The 15,482-nt window shown below is 41.6% G+C and overlaps 1 protein-coding gene across 1 annotated transcript in view; it reads right to left on the bottom strand.

Annotated features, from left to right (window-relative positions):
• Positions 1 to 15,482, bottom strand: part of LOC131069396 (uncharacterized) — a 152,001-nt gene that overhangs the window by 59,387 nt on the left and 77,132 nt on the right. The window lies entirely within an intron of this gene.

Below are 15,482 nucleotides of genomic sequence, written 5' to 3' on the forward strand. Positions count from 1 at the left end.
ATACTTTATGTTGTTGTGATCCGTCTTGATCACAAACTTCCCTCCAACCAAGTAGGATAGGAATTTGGCCAAGGCATGCATGATGGCCAACATCTCACGATCATAAACAGAATAGCTCCTCTCCACACCTCGTAGCTTCCTACTCTCAAAAGCGATGGGGTGCTTCTCCTGCATCAATACTGCTCCAATCCCATCACCTGATGCATCACAATGAAGCTCAAAAGGCTTCGTGAAGTCTGGTAGAGCTAGGACTGGACATGAAGACATCACCTGCTTGGAATGCTCAAAACACCTCTGTGTTGCCACTGTCCACATGAAGGCCCCCTTCTTAGTAAGATCTGTCAAAGGAGCAGCTGTCTGAGAAAACCCCTTAACAAACCTCCTATAAAAACCACATAAGCCAAAGAACCCCTTAAGCTGAGTAAGGTTCGTAGGCGTGGGCCAATCAACAATAGCTCTAATCTTTTCAGGATCCATCCGAACTCCCTTTGCACTGATAATATGACCAAGGTACAAAAGCTCTGTCATCCCGAACTCACACTTAGACTCCTTGGCATACAGTGACTCTCTCTCCAAGATAGATAGCACCTCCTCAAGATGCTGCAAATGCTCCTCCCATGTCCTGCTAAAGACCAAAATATCGTCAAAGAAAATCAAAACGAATCTCCTCAAATGCCCCCTGAACACCTAGTTCATGCAACTCTGAAAAGTAGCAGGAGCATTGGTTAGCCCAAATGGCATAACTAGAAACTCGAAATGACCATAGTGACACCGAAAAGCTGTCTTCTCAATGTCCTCTGCCCTCATACTGATCTGATGATACCCTGATCTCAAATCTATCTTTGTGAAGAAGCATGCCCCATGTAGCTCATCTATCAGCTCATCTACCCTTGGAATGGGGTACCTGTTCTTAATGGTTTTCTTGTTCAAGGCCCTGTAGTCCATGCACATGTGCATTGTTCCATCCTTCTTCTTAACCAAAACAATTGCTGAAGAAAAAGGGCTTTTGCTTGGCCTAATGTGCCCCATCTCCAACAACTCCTTGATGGCTTTCTCTATCTCATCCTTGTGTTTTTTTGGATGACGATAGGGCATGATCATAATGGGCTTAGCCCCCTCTTTTAACTCCATGACGTGCTCTATCCCCCTATCTAGAGGAACGCCATTTGGAATACTGCCAAATATCTTGGCATGTCTATCAAGGATGTCCTGCATATCAGGCGGATGACTCTTAACGTGTGGCTCTAGTGATGCTGGCATAATCAAGCACTCCGCTGCCCACTCAACATCATCATGTCTGAACAACCTCTCCATCCTCCTCAAAGAAACTACCCTACAACTGCCATTTGATAATCCTCTGAGTACCACGGTCCTGCCCTCATGCTGGAACCTCATCTCTACTCTCTCCATGTTGAAAGTAAACTCTCTCAACGATGCCATCCAAGTCATCCCTAAGATAACGTCATAATCACCCATGTCCACAACATAGAACTCATCCTGAAGCTCATAACCATCTCCCAGTCTGATGCGAAGATTTGTAATCTTCTGTGTGCATAGTAACTTGTGACCACTAGCTACCATGACTCGGAATCTTGAATGTTCTTCAGTTTGCCACCCTCTCCTAGCCACTAACTGTGAATCTATGAAATTATGTGTGGCCCCAGTGTCCAGCAAAGCAACCACCTTCTGTCCCTGTATGGTGCCACGCACCTTAAAAGTAATTGCCTTTTGAGCACCTGTCAATCTAGCTAGGGACTTCTCATTCCCTGAACCCTCCTCAGTGGCACTACTCTCACCATCAGACTCTAACTGCTGCTCCTCATCCTCTGACTGTGACTCCTCAGCAGAGAAGTACTCCATCTGGTTGGCCTTAGCCTTCAGAGGACACTTGTGAGATAAATCCCACGGTTTCCTACACTGAAAACATAGTTTTTTCCGCCTCAACTCGTTCGGTGTCTCATTGTCTAACCTCTTTGATTCTTTTTTCTGAGGCTGAGAATCCCTATGTGGAGGTTTATTATCCTTATCCTTCTTGAAGTGTGGATCCTTAGGAGTGAACTTACTCCTAGAAGCGTAAGGTGCAAGATCTCTCGCCTTCCGAATGGCATCCTGCAATGTGAGGGGATCATGTCCCTTCACCCAACCACGAAGAGGCTCTAACAATCCATCCACAAACAGTACAATCAACCTCCTTTCCGAAATGTCTGTAACCAATACTGATAGTCTCTGGAAATCTGAGATGTAACTGTCGATAGGACCCCACTATCTCAACTGAGCTAACTCCTTGAAATGGAGTTTTGGATCCTTCGTATCAAACCTGTCAATCAACCTCTCAGTGAACTCTGCGTATGTGTCTATCTGATTATGGCCCAATGTGACCATACCATGGTGCCACCACTCGTGTGCACTCCCATCCAAGTGTAATGCAGCATACTTAATCACATCCTCCTCAAGCATGGGATTAAGCTGAAAATAAGTATCTAATTTCTGGACCCATGTCCGTGCTGAAGCCTTCCCTATACCATCATAGTATGGAATAGACAACTTTCCCAACTTCTTCCTCATCTCATAATTCTGTTGTCGGTTTCCTTTCATGCGCATATTCTTGAGTCTAACATCCATATATTCCCTGAATGTCATCTCAGCCTGTAACTCGGGGCTAGAGTCCCTCCAATCATCCATAATCATATCTTGAATCTCTTGCTGTGTAGGACCGACATTATTCTGATCATTCTGTCTCGGAGGAAACTGTGGCATGAGTGGTCTCGTAGTAGAAGAACCTGCTCTAGCATATGTCCCGGTTCCCCTGTTAACCGATGCGTCTGCATTACCTCCATTACCCTGTCCACCTCCCTGATTAGCATTATTACCCTGATTGGTATTATTACCTTGGTTGCCATTATTACCTCGGTTGGCATTATTGCCTTGATATGCTCTCGTCAAATGTTGTGTAAATGCTATAGCCATCTGCTGCAATGTAGCCTAGAGCTCCCTCTGACCCCTAGCAAGATCACTGAGCATCTCCCTAGTGCTAGGTTCTCCCCTTTCCCCATCTCTGTCACCCATGCCTGGTGCTGAAAAAAAGTCACCCTCTTCTTCAATCTCTGGTGAATTCTGTAGGTTTGTGTTTGACCTGTTTCTCCTCAAGTAATACTGATGTGCTGGACGCATGAAACCCTCACAGGATGGCAGGAAAAACAAGCTCTGATACCACTGTAATGGACACCCTAGAATGCCCAAAAACTAAACCAGCCGCTAATAGGAATTTGGTCAAACAGTTTGCAGCCAACTCCTTATTTCACCGTTTAATGTTTAAACCCCTTATGGCTTCGGAAATAAAATGCTTGTTTGCTTTTATGTCTTTGCATAGATTTGAAATCACATAACATGAACAAGAAGGAAACTACAAAAATATGCAAACTGAAGATTGAACTACTACTGATAAGATGTTATTTTCAGAATCAATAAATCAAATACATGGCAGATTATCAACTCACTAATTATTCCAGCATTATTGACATAATCCTCTAGCAATCATTTTCAATCTTGCTGCTACAGTGACATGAATAGTACCCACGTGAATAGTACCCACGTGAATAGTGTTGCGGCAATATTAATTTGTCTTCAATAGGTCCAATATCTTCGTAAAATCATCTCCTCAAAATGGCATAAGCATCGGACAAGTAGGGAAGAAGATATGAACAAACATTAAATTTGCCTGTAGCTGGAAATGCACCCAATCTGCCTGATAATGAAGCTAATAGCAATGGATTCCAAAGGCCAAACCCCAGGGGAATGACGTCTAGAAAGTCACAAGAGAGGATAGACGTCCTCTAATGCCAAGAATGGATCTACAACTCACACATACCAATTCTTCTCATATTCAACATGCTGAATGAAGCCACAAAAGCTTCCTTTTATTCTTTCTCCAAGGGACGACCCAACTCACTTGAGCAATGTGGGATAAAAGATGTGCAATATAAAACATATTAAAATATTCACTTATGTCTCCCTTGGGTGCCTCTTTGATTTGCACACATCCCCATAAAATAAATATTAAAGTAACACTTTAATATTTTACAATTAAATTAAATGTTACTTTAATAACACTTCAGGCATTAAAATATATTAGCAATCGGACTCCGAATAGCGCGAGTGATAGCTCGTTGGAAAGCTCTCGCCGAGGAGTATTGAATCCAATCACCAAAACTAACCTCCGTTGTGTCTTGTTGACTTACTAAAAATAGTAAGTATGCCTGAAACTAAGTAAATCAACTCTGTTTGGCCCAAACTAGAAATGACTAGGGCCAAAACACTCCAGGATCCCCTTAAACCCTTGTTAGCCCTCCGGACCATGTAGAGATAGGCTAATGCACATACACTTGGTCAACTACTAAAGTGGGGACATTACAAAAACCTCTTAGAAACTCTCTCCTCTTGCTATCCAAAACTCGAACTTCCTGTGAAAAAATGAAAGAATGAAGTGTATTTGTATTGGAGTTCGAATTCTTCACAGAAGATCTTCTAAAATTTGTTTCTGATTTGTCATTCATACATCGAACTTGGACATTCAATTAATGAGGCTCGATTTGAATCACTCAAAAAGTTTCCATTTTGAATTTTGAGTTGAGTTGAATCACTTAAGAAAGTTCTGATTTCTAAAATGAAAGTTTCTATTTTGAATTTCTGTCTGCAAATCGAACTTAATCTTCAAATTTCCATGTTGAAAAACTTTCTAAATTTGCCTTAGTTCGAACTTGATCAAGATCTTTGCTGACAGTATGAGGGAATATTCTTTTACTCCAAATTTAGCATGTTTCTTTGAGGGCGGACTTGGTTGATTTCATGACCCAAACTTTGCTGATCAGATTTATCAATGTAGGGTGGGCTTTGCGGAATTCTTTCCCAGCCAAGGCGGAGTTGAGCAAAATCTTTCCATATTGCAAGTATAGGGGTGGACTTGGCAACTTTCTTTCCCCAATGATGGCGGACTTCATAGCTTTCATTCCTTTCGCCAAGTTGATGAAGTGCTGATGTGGGGCGGACTTAGTCAATCCTTTGCACCTCTTTGCGTGTTGCCTCTTTAACCATTGGGTGGACTTGATCACACCTTTGCACCATATTCAATCTTCTTCAAGACGGATTTAGTCATGTCTTTGCCCTTACCACATGGCAGACTTTCTTAACTTCATGCACCTTATACTCAATCAAGGGCGGGCTTGGTGAATGTTGGGAACCAAGGAGAGCGGACTTCATAAACTTCATGCCACATTGCCTGCTTGCTAGGCCAACTTGTCTTGACTTTGGAACCTTTCCCAAGCTAGGGCGGGGTTTGTCATCTTTGCTCCCTTCGTGACTCATCAAACACTTCTCCATAGGGCGGACTTGGCTAATTCTATGCACCATCTTCAATGCGGACTTCAACATGGACAGGAACCATGGAGGGCGGACTTGGTAAAATTCATGCTCTTCAAACACTTGCTAATTCCTCCTTTCCTTAACTTGATGCATCTCATACAAAGGTGGACTTGAGGGGAGTTAAGAGCCTTTCACTAGCATGGCGGACTTCATCACTTCCTTGCACCTTCTTGTTCATTGTGGAACCATAGTGGGTGGACTTGGTGAATGTTTGGGAACCAAGGATCAAACTTTAAAATCTTCATAACTTGTGCAATTCTTGTCGGATCATCTTGAAATTTGAAAACTATACTCCATTCATCCATTGAATTCCTTGGGGTCCCTAAAATCTAGGAAATTAGCTTTTTGATCAAGACTCAAATTTTGGAGGATTTTGACGATTGTTTTCAGTTCATCTCAGTGCCAACAGTACAAACCCTAGATCCCTTTCCAAAGCAAGGATCCCTTAAAAAATAGGAAAAAAAATTTTAAAACAGCCTTTTCGGGGATCGTACTCAAAATGTCAAAAACAAAACTTCCTAAAAAATAGGAAAAAGCAAAACTTTCTAAAAATAGAAAGTTGTCAAAATTAGCTCAAATCAATTGCGATCTTTGTCCTTTGGGCTTCCTAGACACAATGACAACGTCTAGACTCTATTCTAACCATGACTTGCACACACTGACTCATAATGTTTAAAACTCAGGTCGTTCAAAACTGACAAACTTTGGCAATATTGATGCTAGAAGGTCACAAGGCTCTAACAAAAACCCTAAAAAGCAAAAACAAAAGGGGTCCCCATTTGCAATGGGGCGATGTGTGGAAAAGGTCATAACACCACCAAGACCGCTAATGCTAGTCTTTCCCGGCTTAACAAGCCAAATGCCCTAGCCATCACCTCTGACCACATCCGCCCCTCAATCTATGTATGTTTATCCCAATGCTCAGCAGGCAAGCACTTCCACTCCCTTCGCTCTAGCTGCAGAGGTTAACAATATGAAAAAATTTCTTAGAACCTTTTCAAATGAGATTATCAACCTTAAGAGGCGACAGACTCCCGCCAGACACCCTTTTCAAAATTACCAAAGCACAAGACCCCCTTACCAGAAAAACCAATATTAAGGAGGTGCGAAAGCTAATCAAATTCAACCGAACAACCAACTTGTGCCTGTGCCTACCCCTTTGCAAACTTTACCTCCCAATAACAGCAAAGAATTGGTTGTGGGCCAAAATAACTTCACGGATGACACCAATTCGTGGTGCTTCCCTTGCAATGACACTCATATGCCACGAAATTGTTCAAGAGGAAACTTGCAACAGAAAGTGGTTGAGCAAAGGAATCAAGGAATGAGCCAGGATACTGGAGCCTGTGCTTCTCCAGGTATTGATAATGCTTCACTTACCGCTCAAATGCAGGGCATGTCCTTAGAGCAAGAAGTCGAGATCGTTCCGGATCACACTCTCTTTTCATGGATGCAGGAAGAGGAGATTGTCCTCACAAATGATGCTTCCACATCATCAGCCAAGATGCCACAAGTGCAATCTGATTATAACCTCCGCTCCAAGCGTTGGTTTACCTGAGAGCCTGTGATACAACAGCCGAAGGCTCCTGTTCCCACAATTCTTGACATAGTGGAGCAATTGAAGAAAGCTCCCGCGAATGTATCCCTATGGGATATCCTCACCAATCCTGAACAGAAAGACCGTTTGTGGGAGGCACTTGGTGAAACCGAAAAATTTTCTGCTGAGTTAGCAACAAATGAACCACACACAAAGAGCAATGGACCTGTTTCAGCAGACCAATAACGAACCCCAGTGGTACTTACCAATGAATGCCTTGAAGTTGCTGCTAACATGAGGGAAGGTAAGCCGAAACGCGATCCTTTCTTTTTGACTCTTATTGTTGGAGATAAGTTGCTCCACAACTTCATGATTGATTGTAGCGCTAGTACTACCATTATGCCTAAGCAACTAGCGGAAGTCATGAATTTAAAATATGCGCCTGTAAGTAGGGCAGTTATGCAATTAGATGGAAACAGAGTCCAGACTATAGGCATTATAAAAAGCCTTCCGCTCACTTTATTCGCTTGTCCTAGCATCACAGTAACCCAAGAAGTAGCAGTCATTGATATTCCCCTTGTTTTCAGCCTTTGTTTGTCCCGAGATTTCACTACGAAGGTCGAAGGATATCTCTCTTTAGATTGGTCTCACCTCATCCTTAGGACTAAGCATGGGGTTGAGTTGAAGATATTGTCTGAGCCTCTTCATTCAAAACACATAGCTAATGAAGCTATGATAAACTTTGAAGCTACCCACACATCCATTTCGGGAGAAGAAATGAGATGTGTAGAATTACTAGAAGATGAAGAGATAACTAGAGACCAATCCGCAAACCAAGAGGTTTTCCTGAATGAATTCATAGATGCAGATCCTTACGGGAATTACCATGCCACTGGAATTGGAAAGTATGTGATTTTTGATGAAGATCCACCAGTTCCTAAAGTGTCAAAGGACTTGCAAGACAAAGAAAAAGAAAAAGAAGACCTGACCTCTAAACTATGGACCCTCCACTTTGATGGTGCAAGATGTAAAACCGGATCCGGAGCAGGTATTTGTCTCACTTCGCCTTCCGGAGAACAAACCTTGAGCTCTTTCCATCTTCAGTTTGCCCATTCTAACAACGAGGCAGAATAAGAAGGTTTGGTTCATGGTTTAAGTCTTGCAAAGCGCCATGGGGTCAAGCAGCTGAGAGTTTGGGAAGATTCAGAGTTAGTCATCCATCAAGTCCGATGAATATCAACTGCAAAGCATGTCCGCATGCATTCATACCGCCATAGAGTTTGGGACCTGATTGAGAGCTTTGAGGCTTTTAACATTCAAAGGATTCCCTAGAAGAAAAACGAAGCCGCTGATCGCATGGCCACAATAGGATCCCAGTTCGATCCCACATCAGAAATATTAGAAAATAAGCATTCAATCTAGGTAATTGTCAGACCTGCTATACCCGACAATGACACTCATTGGCAAGTTTTTGAAAGCGATGAACATATAGCTATATTCATCCAGCAATCCGGGGAGTTTGCAATCCAATTGCAGCCTAAGGTGGCCAAGGCATACCGCGACCAAGTGATCCAATTAAAGACAAACTCCCGAAGGGCTTGATTACACTAGATAATCTTTTTGACTACGAAGATTCCAGAAATGATAAAAGGAAATTCACAGCAAATAAAGAGGATTACACTAAACTCCATATTCGGGATGATCGGAAGCTCAAGGTAGGGAAAGATGTTGCCCAATGCAATAGAGACAGGCTAATCCATTTCGGCAACGAATATATGGGGGTACTCGCATGGTAGTATGACGAGCTTTGGCAGTACAATCCAAAGGTAATCCAACATACAATTGAGCTGACTGAAGGAGCAAAGCTTGTCCGGCAAAAGCAACATCTAGTCAATCCAAAGATAGAATCCTTGATGTCACAAAAGTTGCCAAAATTAATTGACTCTCGGATTATATGTCCGATTACGCATAGCACCTGGGTTTCTAACTCGGTGCCAGTCCGGAAAAAGAATGGAGATATCCACCTTTGTGTAGATTTTCGGGACCTGAATAAAGCATCCTTGAAGGACCATTATCCTTTGCCTCCAATGGAGCAGATTCTACATACAATAGTCGGGCCTGAAATGTCTTCTATGCTCGACGGCTTCTCCGGATACAACCAAGTCCTTGTCAAACCAAAGGATCAGCATAAAACCACGTTCACCACCAAATGGGGAACGTTCGCCTATCAAAAGATGCCTTTTGGGTTATCTAATGTTGGTGCTACTTTTCAGAGGGCCATGGATATAGCTTTCTGGGAGCTAATTAAAAAGATAATTCTTATTTACCTCGATGACTTGACAGTTTTTTCAAAGCACAAAGAAGATCACTTCGACCATTTGGAGCTAGTTTTCCAGAAGTGCCTGGAGTTTGGCATCTCTCTAAACCCTAAGAAATGCATCTTTGGTGTGCCTCAAGGGAAGTTGTTGGGACATGTAGTATCTAAAGAAGGAGTGTTGATCAACCCAGATCGTGTGAAAGCTATCAAAGAGCTTTCCTTATTGGTGAACAAGAAGGGTGTTCAACCTTTTTTGGGAAAGATCAACTTCGTTAGCCAATTCATTTCCGATTTTGTTGGGATGGTAAAACCGATCACCCTTATGCTTAAAAAGGATATGCATTTCAAATGAACTCCAAAGGCCAAGGAAGCTTTTGAAAAGATTAAAGAGGCCATCTCATTTGCCCGTCTTAGTTAATCCGGATATGTCAAAGGATTTCCTCATGTACGTTTATGCTAGTGGTTTCAGTATTGTTGTTGTATTAACACAGAAGGACACACAAGGCACAGGGGAGCATCCAATTGCTTTCTATTCAAAAATGCTAAAAGCGTATGAAGTCAAGTATAAATTTATTGAAAAACAAGCATTCGCCATTGTAAAAGGCTTGAAGAAGTTCAAGCATTTCATTGCTTGTAATAAGACAACTGTCTACGTGGCTCATCTCGCAGTCCGTGAATACATCATGGAAGGAGAAATCATAGAAAAGAGAGCCAATTGGATTACCAAGATCCTTGAGTATGACATTGATGTCAAGCCTACCAAGATAATCCAAGGCAAGGGTCTCTGTGAATACTTAGCTCAGGAACTCGAGGATCTGGGAGAAGCTCAAGACGAGACTGTTGATGCATATAGAACCAAAGGAAAGAAGTTGGATCGCTGATCGAAAAAATTTCATGCAAACTGGAAGTTTTCCTCCAAACTTCCCCGCAGAAAAGAAAAGATTCTACAGGTTGCAAAACAGCGGCTATCGGTTGTTGGAAGGTGTCTTATTCAAGCGAAACTTTGATAGGGTTCTACTCCATTGTGTAGACAGACAGCAAGCCGAAAGGATTTTGCATGAATTTCATAGCGGCCCCACAGGAGGTCATTTCTCGGCCAAAACAACTGTAATGAAAATCACCTACGCAGGCTATTATTGGCCCTCATTGTTTAAGGATGCACACACCCTTGTACGAAAATGCAAAGAATGCCAGTTCTACGTCGAAAAACACGGAAATGCAGCTATGCAGCTTAGGCCTATAATGGTTGATGAGCCTTTCGCCCAGTGGGGATTGGACTTTATAGGTATGATCAATCCACCATCTTTTGCTGGCCACAAGTGGATCCTCACTGCAACAGACTATTTCACACGATGGACAGAAGCAGTGCCGCTGAAGAACGCAACAGAAACTGAGATTTTGAGCTTCTTAGAGGAGCTAGTTACAAGGTTTCGTCCGCCGAGGACCATAATATCAGATAATGCTATGGCATTCACTGGCTCTAGAGTAACCCAGTTTGCTCTCAGCCAACATATTTATATTAAGACTTCTTCTAATTATTACCCGCAGGGAAATGGTCTAGCTAAGTCAACTAACAAAAATCTGATCAGACTCATCAAAAGAATCGGGGCCAAATATAAGAGAGAATGGCAATGCCATTTAAGGAGTGCGCTTTGGGTGGACCGAGTAACTCCCAAACAAGTGCTAAAGAACTCTCCATACAAGCTTGTATACGCAAAAGAAGCTTTTTTCTCGATCTCGCTAGAGATTCCAGCCCTGTAGCTTCTAAAATCCCTTGAGATGGAAGAAAAGGAGCCTATGGAAGTAAGGTTGGCGGATCTCTTGGAATTGCAAGAAGAAAGAGAGGCGTCTTTTGAATCCCTCCAAAATCGCCAGCAAATCGTGAAAAAATGGTTCGACAGAAAAAGTTCGGACCCTAGTTTTAAACAGGGGGATCTCTTCCTAAAGTATAATGAACACGATGCTAAGGCAAGACACCACGCCAAGTTTGACAACTTGTGGGAAGGCCCGTTCCACATTTTTGAGTGCAAAGGTTTTAACGCTTTCGTGTTGGAGACCTCACAAGGCGATCTATTGGAGATCCCAGTCAATGGGATCCATCTCAAAGCTTTTCATTAGGCTCTCCCTTGTTTTTACATGTAAATATTGTAAATAGAGTGTTTTCGGCTTGCTCGGAAGCCCCTTTTGTTCGCGGTTAATTCTTTTAGTGTTTAAGTTCTGAGTTGCTTTTGGACCTGTTGTGACGTTTTCACACATCGCCCCATTGCAAATGGGGACCCTTGCTTTTTAGGGTTTGTTTTTTGGTCTTTTAGGGTTTTGTTAGTTAGCCTTTGCATTTTAAGTGTTGTCGGGGAGATCAATAGGATAGCAAGTCTGGCTTGAGTGAAGTCCTAATCCTGAAATTTGGCTAAGTCTGGAATGTCCTGATCCTGAAATTTGGCTAAGTTTGGAAACTGAAAAACCTCAAAAAACTAGATTTTGCAATATAACTCCTGGAGGTCTGAAACCACTCTCAAACATCCTGAAAGTATATATGGAATATAACTTAAAGTATAAGAAAGAAGAAAGATAGAAGGAAATGTCAATGTTATATTCCATAAAAATTATCCTCATGGAGAGTTCAAAAAGTCAAATTTCGCTCCTGTCCTTCACTGAGGATCCAGAGCGAAAAGCGCTCCTGTCCCTCTCCAAGGGTCCAAGGCGAATCGCTCATGTCCCTCACCAAGGGTCCAGAGCGAAAAAGCTTAGTGGAGTCATTCCTGACCTTGTTTGGACAAATTGAGACATCAAAGGCATGAAGGAGGATGTAATCAACCCATTGAAGATAGTTTTGAAAGTGAACAAGGCATCAATGAGCTCATAAAGGCCAGGGCGCTCCTGTCCCTCTCCAAGGGACCAGAGCGATTTTCCCTCAAGACAAGTTTTTGGCAAAAGGAAGGCAAGTTTCGCGTTTGATGTGGGTGAAGGAAGACGCAATCAATCCGTTGAAGATAATTTTCGAAGCTAGCAAAACACAAGTGAGCTTATAAATGCAAAATCGCTCCTGTCCCTCTCCCAGGGACCAGGGCGAAAAACTCATTAGCTAACCTTCCTCTCCAAATTCGGATGAATCCAAGTCAAGACGCAAGGTCAAAATGATGTTTAAAAGGTTTCACGGAGGAATGAAGTAACAAAGGCCATCAAGTTAATGAAAAAGGGCTAGGGCACTCCTGTCCCTCTCCAAGGGACCAGAGCGAAATGTTCAATATGCCTAATAGCCTAACGATTGAAATACCATTTCTCATTTTCACGACTTAAGATAAAATGGAGAAAGCATGTTTTGTGCCTTCAAGGTAATTCAAGGACGATGAGATCAAGAATTTGCACAAACAACTAAATGGCGCTCCTGTCCTTCACTCAAGGACCAGGGCGAAAGTCTTTGGAAGGCACATTTTTGTCTTGGAAAGCAAGTTGGACATGCATAGAACGAACAACGAGGGTCATTGCTTACCTCCAAACTTGATTTGGCGATCTAAAGGACAAAGACCAAGGACAAAAGATGAAATCGCTCCTGTCCCTCACCAAGGGACCACGGCGAAAATGCTTTAAAGTGCACTCATTTCAAAGATCGAATAAATTGAACTCAAAATTCTAAGTAAAAATGCCATCTTGGACGTCAAAAATGAGGTCTTGGACGTAAAAAACAAGAAGTGTGAGGTCCAAAAGGTATAGGCGCTCCTGTCCCTCTCCAAGGGACCAGAGCGATCTTGTTGATATCTATTATTTTCCCATGCTTGGGCGCCAATATCCTTCAAATTGCATTAAATGCCAAATTCAATAAAACCTTGAAATATTTTGAAATTAAATTGACATTTAATAAGTGCGCCTAACATTTAATAATTAAGTTTGAGCCTAAAAATCGAATTTTTTAATTATAAAGGCATTTAAAATTAATTATTATTATTTTAAAATAAAATGGGAGCGCTTGGGGTATTATTTAATGTTATTTTTCAAGTCGGCCTCTCCTTTTATTTAATTCTTATTTATCTTTTGGCCTATTTTTCAAGTCGGCCTATGGGAAATGAAAGGATGAGCCCCCATATAAGAGAGGTGTGTTGAGCGATTTTAATCCATCATTCATTCATTCACACAAGTGCGATTTGGAGAAGCAAGGAAGGAGGTGTGAAATTCATCTTGAAGGCTATTGGAGAGGCGTATTTCTTGCTAGATTGGAGGATAAATTCCAGATGTTTTGAAGGTGTTGAAGAAGCTAGTGGAAGATGGAGTTCTTTTCCAAGCTAAAGGGGGCGCATTTTGCTAAAGGGAGTCTTGATCTACATCTTGCCTAGCGAATTCTCCTATTTTTGCATCATTTCTTAGAGTTAATTCCCAAGTGGAGGTATGGCGTAATCACCTTGGCACCATTTTTTGAAGATTTAAATTTTGCTTTGAAAATCCTAAATTAGGAAATGATAACTCAAGATTTATCATGAGGTTTCCTAAATTAAAATCTTGAATCTTCCTTTTAAAGTTTAATTTTTAGATTTCAAGATATATCATTAATTGTGAAATGTTGTGTAGGTATCAAGATGGCGACTCCCAAGCTCGAAAGATCTACAAGTCGAAAGACTCTTCTCAAGGAAAATCAAGCCAGATCAAGGACGGTCTCCTCAAGGACGGTCTCATCAAGGACAAGGGCGACCTCCTCCAGTCTAGCATCGACAAGGACGGCCTTCTTTGGACTAACGTCATCAAGGGTGACTTCTCCAATCCAGTATTCAAGGGCGAGGTACATCATCATCCTGCAAATCAAGGACACAAGAAGTTAGAACAAGGGTTCATTGAAGAAGCAGATAGTTCCAGATGAATTAATTAAAGCTAGCTTCTCAACAACATCAATTTGAATATCTACCAAGTTACAAGTGTCAGACGAGGTGGCATCCTAGTCATCACTTCTCCAATCAGTGTGATCCACCTCAGCATGTCCAGATTCAATGTACCTAACTCATGGAAGGTGGCACAAACTCCGATGTACCTACCCCAGCTATCCATTGGTGGAATTTTCTAGAGAGGACATGTGTCCGAGCAATACAATTTTATCATTGGTCAAGCATTAAATGTTATGTAATGGTTGTAACAAACCCTAATTAGGGTTTTCATTGTTGAATCTTGGCCATTGATCTCGAATTGATCTAAGCCATCGAATTGTATTGAGGGCACTATATAAGCCCTGGCATTTCATTTTGTAAAGGCAATAGTTAGAATAGTTAGAGGGAGTTAGTAAGCAGTTGGAAGTATTAGAATAGCAATTAGAGTAGAGTAGAGAGAGAAGGCAAAGATTGTTGCCAAGATGTTGTTGTAAAAGACTTGTAACTTCATTGAAGAAATGGTGAAATTTATGGGTCGATTCGACAATTTGCATGGTCTTTATACTTCTCATATTTGATTTCATGTTAATAAATGAGTGGAAGAAATGTGCTTGATTGATGGTGGAATTCGTATATCCATACTACTAGCAGTTTGTTGATTGCAGACTTGCCTTGTGTAGTCAACTGGAATCGTTCAGCTTAAGCCTAACTTCAATTATCGCTTCATTGATATGCATCAGCGTGATGGTGTCTATGCCTGCAGTGATGATTTGAACATCATAAAGCTTTCCTTCGAAGATCGCACTAGCCTTGTGGAGATGGTCCTGCGATGTCAAAACAAGACCTAGTTAGAATTTCATCAAAGATCAATCATTGCTCCTACATTCTGAGTGTTAGGATTAGATCCTTTCCTCGCCCTCGTCCTTTTTCCTTTTTTCAATCAAAGCTAGTGAAATCCTGTGTTCCAGCAATATTCAAAGCAAATCAGAAGTTCAATCATCAAGTGTAAGTCCCCTTGTGATTCCAGCAAATCACATCATACCACAGAGAGCTTATCCACAAATAGAGACCCTACATACAAGAACCTTGAAGTCATCCCGATTGATCCTTTTCGCGACATCTTCAGCATTCGGAGGCTTTATTCAAGAGAGGATAAGGTACCCTTGGGTATTTTATTCTGTGTTTGATAGTGTACAAAATACACGTCAACAGGACCCAAGAAAAAGCAAAAGCAAGAATTGACAAGCATTTTGAGTCAAAGAAGCCATGATAAACCAAAAACAAACTGTCTTTTATATTATATACGGTTTATTTACATATTTGCATTCAAAAGAGGCTCTTAGGCAATTATATCATTTGAACA

This window comes from Cryptomeria japonica, chromosome 10 (assembly GCF_030272615.1).
Source record: "Cryptomeria japonica chromosome 10, Sugi_1.0, whole genome shotgun sequence".
Classification (NCBI taxonomy): Eukaryota; Viridiplantae; Streptophyta; class Pinopsida; order Cupressales; family Cupressaceae; genus Cryptomeria; species Cryptomeria japonica.